We start from the raw sequence: 10454 nt of genomic DNA on the forward strand, positions 1-10454 counted from the left end.
GTTCCTACGTTTGCTGAGCTTCCATCAGAATCTTGTACAAGGGGTCCTTGGTCCAGAACAATCGTTGTTTGGTTTTAGAATGTCCTTTTCTCCTGTCGAATTAGCAACCAAAGCTAGCCAAGTGGCACGAAGCTGTCCATCATCACCAAACGCAGAGAACGGAAAAAGCCAAAACTCCCGATAAACTTTCAATAATCTGATGAAACTATATTGAAAAAAACATACTTTACGATGATATTATCACATTTATCAAATAAAATCAAAGCCGGAGATATTAGCCGTCTATAACGAAAACTTTTCAGAACGCAATCCAGGGTTCCTTCCCGCGGCTTGCTGAACAAAGGAAAAAGTGGTCACGTCATTCCAAGAGCTCTTGTTCGGCCTCAGATCAAGCTAGACACCCCATTCCACCTCTCACTGCCTCTTGACATCTAGTGGAAGGCGTATGAAGTGCATGTATATCCATAGATTTCAAGCAAATGAATAGGAAGGCCCTGGAACAGAGCCTCGATTTCAGATTTTTCACTTCCTGACATGAAGTTTGCTGCAAAATGAGTTCTGTTTTACTCACAGATATAATTCAAACGGTTTTAGAAACTTGAGAGTGTTTTCTATCCAATAGTAATAATAATATGCATATTGTACGAGCAAGAATTGAGTACGAGGCAGTTTAATTTGGGAACGATTTTTTACAAAGTGAAAACAGCGCCCCCCTATCCCAAAAAAGTTAACAGATTTTTGTCCTCTGATGTCCTTGGGTAGGCAGAAGGAGTCTGGAAGGGCATCAAGGAATCTTTGTGTTGTCTGAGAATTTATAGCACGACTTTTGATGCTCCTTGGTTGGGGTCTGAGCAGATTATTTGTTGCGATTGCAAACATAATAAAATGGTGGTCCGATAGTCCAGGATTATGAGGAAAAACATTAAGATCTACAACATTTATTCCATGGGACAAAACTAGGTCCAGAGTATGACTGTGGCAGTGAGTAGGTCCAGAGACTGTCACGTTCTGACCATAGTTCTTTTGTGTTTTCTTTGTTTTAGTGTTGGTCAGGACGTGAGCTGAGTGGGCATTCTATGTTGTGTGTCTAGTTTTCCTGTTTCTGTGTTTGGCCTGATATGGTTCCCAATCAGAGGCAGGTGTTGGTCGTTTGTCACTGATTGGGAGCCATATTTAGGTAGCCTGTTTTGTGTTGGGTTTTGTGGGTGGTTGTCTTCATGTCTTCGTGTGTCTGCACCAGACAGAACTGTTTCGGTTTTTCACATTTTGTTGTTTTGTATTTTGTAGTGTTCACGTTTATTGGCTTTAATTAAAAATGATGAACACTAACCACGCTGCCCTTTGGTCCGATCCTTCGTCCACAGAAGAAAGCCGTTACAGAGACATGTTGGACAAAACCCACTGAGTCGATGATGGCTCCGAAAGCCTTTTGGAGTGGGTCTGTGGACTTTTCCATGTGAATATTAAAATCACCAAAAATTAGAATATTATCTGCTATGACTACAAGGTCCGATAGGAACTCAGTGAGGAATGCTGTATATGGCCCAGGAGGCCTGTAAACAGTAGCTATAAAAAGGGATTGAGTAGGCTGCATAGATTTCATGACTAGAAGCTCAAAAGACGAAAACGTCTTTTTTTTTTTTGTAAATTGAAATTTGCTATCGTAAATGTTAGCAACACCTCTGCCTTTGCGGGATGCACGGGGGATATGGTCACTAGTGTAACCAGGAGGTGAGGCCTCATTTAACACAGTAAATTCATCAGGCTTAAGCCATGTTTCAGTCAGGCCAATCACATCAAAATTATGATCAGTGGTTAGTTCATTGACTATAACTGCCTTTGAAGTGAGGGATCTAACACTAAGTAGCCCTATTTTGAGATGTGAGGTATCACGATCTCTTTCAATAATGGCAGGAATGGAGGAGGTCTTTATCCTAGTGAGATTGCTAAGGGGAACACCGCCATGTTTAGTTTTGCCCAACCTAGGTCGAGGCACAGACACAGTCTCAATGGGGATAGCTGAGCTGACTACACTGACTATGCTAGTGGCAGACTCCACTAAGCTGGCAGGCTGGCTAACAGCCTGCTGCCTGGCCTGCACCCTATTTCATTGTGGAGCTAGAGGAGTTAAAGCCCTGTCTATGTTGGTAGATAAGATGAGAGCACCCCTCCAGCTAGGATGGAGTCCGTCACTCCTCAGCAGGCCAGGCTTGGTCCTGTTTGTGGGTGAGTCCCAGAAAGAGGGCCAATTATCTACAAATTCTATCTTTTGGGAGGGGCAGAAAACAGTTTTCAACCAGCGATTGAGTTGTGAGACTCTGCTGTATTTATACTACTATCTGTACTTACTGGTGGCACAGACGCTGTTTCATCCTTTCCTACACTGAAATTACCCTTGCCTAACGATTGCGTCTGAAGCTGGGCTTGCAGCACAGCTATCCTCGCCGTAAGGCGATCGTTCTCCTGTATATTATGAGTACAGCGACTGCAATTAGAAGGCACCATGTTAATGTTACTACTATGTTACTATTACTACTACAACAGCTTTGGCTGTTGAAGGTGCTGACGAACCATGTCCAGATAAAGCGTCTGGAGTGAAAAAGTTGAATGAAAAAAAAAGCTGAAGGAAAAACTAAAAATATAAACGGTAATTAAAAAGTAAAAACCGTAAAGTTGTCAGGTAGCAAAGTAAAGTTGGCGACAAAACGCACAGCAACACGTCTGCAAGTTGCAAGTTCAAGAGGAAGTGACGAGCGCTGAAAAAAAACAATAATTGACTGTTGCCTTCTACTGTCTTCTAATTGACTATGATTTCAATATTCTGTTATTAAATCAGGCTATTGATTAGGCATGCTAACATTAGTATGTCCAGCTGTCCTATGCACTTAAGTGTCACCTTCTCCTCCTGTGGTCTGATGTACACCTGTCTTTGCTCTATAGCATTATATCTGTCCCTATATGTACCATTTACTCCCACAGTATATATTCTTATTCCATTCCTTACTTAGATTTGTGTGTATTAGGTAGTTGTTGTGGAATTGTTAGATTACATGTTAGATATTGCTGCACTGTCAGAACTAGAAGCACAAGCATTTCCCTACACTCGCAGTAACGTCTGCTAACCATGTGTATGTGACCAATAACCTTTGAATTGATTTGCTTTGATTTTGATTTAAATGCCAAACTGTGCCGGCAGTCAAATCAAAGACACTCCTTCGATATAAAGTTGTTTTTGACAAATGAAAACGTGTCAGTTTGTCGCTTTGACTCGAATCTAGGTTGTGCTTTTAGATTTCGAGAAAATTAACAACTAAGGAAGAATTTTTAACCTTCTCTCATTGACTTCTCACAGCCCAAACCTCGGCTTGGTCTGCTTGGTCTGTTTCGCAATCATTTCCGGAAGTCTTGCGCCTCTGGGTTAACAAACTCTGTGGCAATAGTAATGGCGTCTTTTTGTAGGCACTAAATCCACCATGATTCATTGGACAAAGCCTCTGGGAAAAATTTCGTTTTTGTCGTTTTTTTTACGGTTTCCCTAAGGTGCTAACCAGCTTTCCAAATTATAGGTTGTGAATTTTGGTAAAAGGCTTCAAATATTTTACAATCCTACAAAGTTTGGTAATAGGCTGCAAAGTTTGGTAAAAGGCTATGAAATACTGTATTTAAAAGCCCTGCTAAATATTTCAAAGACCTGCAAAATATTTGAAAGTTTTCCTAAAATGTGTTTTTGTGTTATACTTGTAGCCCTGGTTGTCCTGAAAATAAATGGTAAAACACTTAATTATGAGGCTAAATGCCGATAAATGAAAGTCAGATAAATGAAAAGCCAATTATTGTTGGGGTCTCGTGACTGATAGGGTTCATGTCTTCGGGATCGGTGTCCCTTCCACGGGATGGTTGAGCTAACGTAGGCTAATACAATTAACATGAGGTTGTCAGTGACAAGAACATTTCCCAGGACATAGACATATCTGATATTGGCAGAAGCCTAAATTCTTGTTAATTTAACTGCACGGTACAATTTACAGTAGCTATTACAGTGAAAGAATACCATGCTATTGTTTGAGGAGAGTGCACAATTTTGAACATGAAAAGTTATTAATTAACAAATTAGGCACATTTGTCTTGGCAGTCTTGATACAACATTTTGAACAGAAATTCAATGGTTCATTGGATCAGTCTAAAACGTTGCACATACACTGCTTCCATCTATTGGCCAAAATCTAAATTGTACCTGAGCTGGAATAATACATTATGGCCTTTCTCTTGCATTTCAAAGATGATGGTAAAAAAAAAATACAAAAGAGCGGTTGTTTTTTTCTTTGTATTTTCTTTTACCAGTGTTATATCCTCCTACATTCCTTTCACATTTCCACAAACTTCAAAGTGTTTTTTTTTTTTTTTAATAGGTGTGCCTGTGTTTTTAAAAATTGAATATTCGAAACATACAATATACTTGCAGTGAAGCCGCTCAACAACTACATCATACCAGTCATCCAACAGATTCTCATTCAGAGCGACACACAGAAGCATCCAGGGTCAATGCCCTGCTCAAGGGCATGTTAACCGATCTACCACCAGGCCAAAAAATGTGAACCTGAACCCTCCAAGATCCCCCCCCACAGTTCCCCAATAGCTGTCCCTCAACCATTCGAGACCCCTCCCACAGTCCCCCCCAGGAAGAAAAATAAAAATACAATTAATTCCATTCCCCACCCCCAAGAACCCCCCAATGCACCAACAACCAAGAGAATGAACTAAAGAGAAAAAAGGAAAAGACAGAAGAAAACAGCAAGCAACAATGCAATTAAAAATAATAATAATAATAATAAATGTAAAACAAAGGACATCAAGGACAACTAAAGTCATAACAGCAATGCCAACTGTATATGTTTGTTTGCATGTCTGGCACTATTACATGTATGTGTGTGTTCTTGTATGTGTTTATTTGAATGAGAGTGTGTGTATAGGCATGTGTACAAACACCTGCACGGCATCAGCCTCAGGCAAACCAGCATTAGTTGTAAAAACACTGCCACTTAGTGTCATTCAAATGTACTTTTTATTATGTTTTATTTTGATTATTTTAAATGTTTTACTTTTATCTTTGACCATCATTCTATCTTCCACACAGCAACTCCACTCCCACTTGGCTCCACTTCCACATACCAACCCTCAGCTTCCCTCAGCCCATCTCATCTATCTCTGCTGGCCACCCACTTCGGGTTTCTACGCAACACATATCGTTCCACTATGCTGTGATGTTTAACGTACAATTTCAATCGATCTAATCGAATGGAATCAACAGATTGCGAGTTGAAGATAAATACTTTTACTAAGACTATTAGTATATTAGTAATTGACTGACCCGGTCTCTCTAGATCTCCTAACGGTACTATTTCTAGGGTCAATTTTAGATCAATGCTATGCATTTTCAGCCATTCCTGAACCTGAGACCAGTTTTGATCCTTTATATTGGGCAGACAGACAAGTTCCCTACCTCCTCACGCTGCCACCTGCCTCCTCCATTTTTGGGGCAATGCTGTAATCAATTGGTTGTACTCTTGGATTGAGCAGACCTTTCCGTACAATTCTGATAACTCCATGAAGGACATAACTCTACCATTTCAATTTACAATATAATTTAAGAACAAAATACCCTTTTCAAACATCTTTCCCATAAATACAGGTATTTTATCAACCAGCACATTTGAGTTCCGCCATAATATTTATTGTAATATTTGTTCTATCTTTTCAGGGGGATGAAATTGAAAATGTAGCCAGCTCTGCAATGCTTGTTTGAAAAAGAGTGATACTTAGAAAAAAGTATAATTTTCAATTAATAAAAAATGAGACACGGCAATCTGCACAAAGGCAAAAAGGCAATTTTTAAACAATAGATGAGCTTTTCTTAGTAATCTACTTGAGAACCATTTAAGGCTCAAATAAAAATGTTGAATGAGTGAAGCTTTTAGAGAGAGGTTTAGTGCTTTTATATTTAATAATCTCAACCCACCCAATTCATATTCATTATATAGATAGGCACGTTTTATTTTGTCTGGTTTAGCGTCCCAGATAAAGCAAAATATTTTTTGCTCATATGATTTGAAAAACGAATCATCAGGAGTAGGCAGCGCCATAAGTAAGTGAATAAACTGAGACATGACTAAGGAGTTAATCAGGGCAATTTTTCCAAAAATAGACAGGTATTTACCTCTCCATGGTTGCAGGATCTTGTCTATTTTTACAAGTTTTCTATTGAAATTCATTGTGGTGAGCTTATTTATATCTTTTGTGATATGAATACCGAGTATGTCTACTTCACCATCAGCCCATTTTATGAGCCCAAACAACAAAAAAGACAACATTAAATTACAGCTCTAAAATCAGTCAAGGATAGAGTGTGGTTGTTGCACATCCAGCTGGCTGTCCTCTTTAGTCAGTTTACCTAACTGCAGGCCCTCCGATTTGACACTCTGAACTCTATCTAGAATTAGTTGGTGAACCAGGCAAGGCAGTCATTTGAGAAACCAAGGCTGTTGAGTCTGCCGATAAGAATGTGGTGATTGACAGAGTCGAAAGCCTTGGCCAGGTTGATGAATACGGATGCACAGTAATGTCTCTTATCGATGGCGGTTATGATATTGTTTAGGACCTTGAGCGTGGCTGAGGTGCACCCATGACCAGCTCTGAAACCAGATTGCATAGCGGAGAAGGTACGGTGGGATTCGAAATGGTCGCTAATCTGTTTGTTAACTTGGCTTTCGAAGACCTTAGAAAGGCAGGGTAGGATAGATATAGGTCTGTAGCAGTTTCGGTCTAGAGTGTCTCCCCCTTTGAAGAGGGGGATGATCGCAGCAGCTTTCCAATCTTTGGGAATCTCAGACGATATGAAAGAGAGGTTGAACAGGCTAGTAATAGGGGTTGCAACAATCTCGGCACATAATTTTAGAAAGAGAGGGTCCAGATTGTCTAGCCCGGGTGATTTGTAGGGGTCCAGATTTTACAGCTCTTTCAGAACATCAGCTATCTGGATTTGGGTGAAGGAGAAATGGGGGAGGCTTGGGCGAGTTGACCGGGGTAGGGGTAGCCAGGTGGAAAGCATGGCCAGCCGTAGAAAAATGATTATTGAAATTCTAAATTATAGTGGATTTATCGGTGGTGACAGTGTTTCCTAGCCTCAGTGCAGTGGGCAGCTGGGAGGAGGTGCTCTTATTCTCCATGGACTTTACAGTGTCCTAGAACTTTTTTGAGTTTGTGCTACAGGATGCAAATTTCTGTTTGAAAAAGCTAGCCTTAGCTTTCCTAACTGCCTGTGTATATTGGTTCCTAACTTCCCTGAGAAGTTGCATATCAAGTGGGCTATTCGATGCTAATGCAGTACGCCACAGGATGTTTTTGTGCTGGTCAAGGGCAGTCAGGTCGGGAGTGAACCAAGGGCTATACAGTTGAAGTCGGAAGTTTACATACACTTAGGTTGGAGTCATTAAAACTCGTTTTTCAACCACTCCACAAATGTCTTGTTAACAAACTATAGTTTTGGCAAGTCAGTTAGGACATCTACTTTGTGCATGACAGGTAATTTTTCCAACAATTGTTTACAGACAGATTATTTTACTTATAATTCACTGTATCACAATTCCAGTGGGTCAGATGTTTACATACACTAAGTTGACTGTGCCTTTAAAGAGCTTGGAAAATTACAGAAAATTATGTCATGGCTTTAGAAGCTTCTGATAGGCTAATTGACGTAATTTGAGTCAATTGGAGGTGTAGCTGTGGATGTATTTCAAGGCCTACCTTCAAACTCAGTGCCTCTTTGCTTGACATCATGGGAAAATCAAAAGAAATCAGCCAAGACCTCACAAGACCTCCACAAGTCTGGTTCATCCTTGCACGAACAATTTCCAAATGCCTGAAGGTACCACGTTCAACTGTACAAATAATAGTACGCAAGTATAAACACCATGGGGCCACGCAGCCGTCATACCGCTCAGGAAGGAGACGCGTTCTGTCTCCTAGAGATGAACGTACTGTGGTGCGAAAAGTGCAAATCAATCCCAGAACAACAGCGAAGGACCCTGTGAAGATGCTGGAGGAAACCGGTACAAAAGTATCTATATCCACAGTAAAACGAGTCCTATATCGACATAACCTGAAAGGCCGCTCAGAAAGGAAGAAGCCACTGCTCCAAAACCGCCATAAAAAAGAAAGACTACGGTTTGCAACTGCACATGGGGACAAAGACTTTACTTTTTGGAGAAATGTCCTCTGGTCTGATGAAACAAATATAGAACTGTTTGGCCATGAGGACCATCGTTATGTTTGGAGGAAAAAGGGGGAGGCTTGCAAGCCAAAGAACACCATCCCAACCGTGAAGCACGGGTGTGGCAGCATCATGTTGTGGGGGTGCTTTGCTGCAGGAGGGACTGGTGCACTTCACAAAATAGATGGCATCATGAGGGAGGACAATTATGTGGATATATTGAAGCAACATCTCAAGACATCAGTCAGGAAGTTAAAGCTTGGTCGCAAATAGGTCTTCCAAATGGACAATGACCCCAAGCACACTTCCAAAGTTGTGGCAAAATGGCTTAAGGACAACAAAGTCAAGGTACTGGAGTGGCCATCACAAAGCCCTGACCTCAATCCTATAGAAAATCTGTGGGCAGAACTGAAAAAGTGTGTTCGAGCAAGGAGGCCTACAAACCTGACTCCGTTACACCAGCTCTGTCAGGAGGAATGGGCCAAAATTCACCCAACTTATTGTGGGAAGCTTGTGGAAGGCTACCCAAAACGTTTGACCCAAGCTAAACAATTTAAGGCAGTGCTATCAAATACTAATTGAGTGTATGTAAACTTCTGACCCACTGGGAATGTGATGAAATAAATAAAAGCTGAAATAAATCATTCTCTCAACTATTATTCTGACATTTCACATTCTTAAAATAAAGTGGTGATCCTAACTGACCTAAGACAGGGAATTTTTACTAGGATTAAATGTCAGGAATTGTTTAAATGTATTTGGCTAAGGTGTATGTAAACTTCCGACTTCAACAGTATCTGTTCCTGGTTCTACATCTTTTGAATGGGGCATGCTTATTTAAGATGGTGAGGAAGGCACTTTTAAAGAATAACCAGGCATCCTCTACTGACAGGATGAGGTCAATATCCTTCCAGGATACCCGCGCCAGGTCGATTAGAAAGGCCTGCTCGCTGAAGTGTTTTAGGGAGCGTTTGACAGTGATGAGGGGTGGTCGTTTGACCGAAGACCCATTACGGATGCAGGCAATGAGGCAGTGATCGCTGAGATCTTGGTTGAAAACAGCAGAGGTGTATTTGGAGGGCAAGTTGGTTAGGATGATATCTATGAGGGTGCCTGTGTTTATGGATTTTGGGTTGTACAGTGATGAGGGGTGGTTGTTTGACCGAAGACCCATTACGGATGCAGGCAATGAGGCAGTGATCGCTGAGATCTTGGTTGAAAACAGCAGAGGTGTATTTGGAGGGCAAGTTGGTTAGGATGATATCTATGAGGGTGCCTGTGTTTATGGATTTTGGGTTGTACCTGGTAGGTTCATTGATAATTTGTGTGCGATTGAGGGCATCAAGCTTAGATTGTAGGATGGCCGGGGTGTTAAGCATGTCCCAGTTTAGGTCACATAGCAGCACGAGCGCTGAATTAAGATGGGGGCCAATCAATTCACATGTGTCCAGGGCACAGCTGGGGGCAGAGGGTGGTCTGTAGCAAGCAGCAACGGTGAGAGACTTGTTTCTGGAAAGGTGGATTTTTAAAAGTAGAAGCTCGAATTGTTTGGGTACAGACCTGGATGGTAAGACAGAACTCTGCAGGCTATCTCTGCAGTAGATTGCAATTCATTTGGCAGTTCTATCTTGTCAGAAAATGTTATAGTTAGGGATGGACATTTCTGGGTTTTTGGTGGTCTTCCTAAGCCAGGATTCAGACATGGCTAGGACATCCAGGTTGGCAGAGTGTGCTAAAGCAGTGAATAAAACAAACTTAGGAAGGAGGCTTCTAATGTTAACATGCATGAAACCAAGGCTTTTATGGTTACAGAAGTCAACAAATGAGAGCACCTTGGGAATAGGAGTGGAGCTAGGCACTGCAGGGCCTGGATTCACCTCTACATCACCAGAGGAACAGAGGAGGAGTAGGATAAGGGTACGGCTAAAGGCTATAAGAACTGGTCGTCTAGTACGTTAGGAACAGAGGAAAAGGAGCAGGTTTCTGGGTGCGATAGAATAGATTCAAGGCATAATGTACAGACAAAGGTATGGTAGGATGTGAATACATTGGAGGTAAACCTAGGCATTGAGTGATGATGAGAGCGATATTGTCTCTAGAAACATTTAAACCAGCTGATGTCACCGCATGTGTGGGAGGTGGAACTAAAGGGTTGGCTAAGGCATATTGAGCAGGGCTAGAGGCTCTA

This window comes from Salvelinus namaycush, chromosome 21 (genome assembly GCF_016432855.1).
Source record: "Salvelinus namaycush isolate Seneca chromosome 21, SaNama_1.0, whole genome shotgun sequence".
Taxonomy (NCBI): Eukaryota; Metazoa; Chordata; class Actinopteri; order Salmoniformes; family Salmonidae; genus Salvelinus; species Salvelinus namaycush.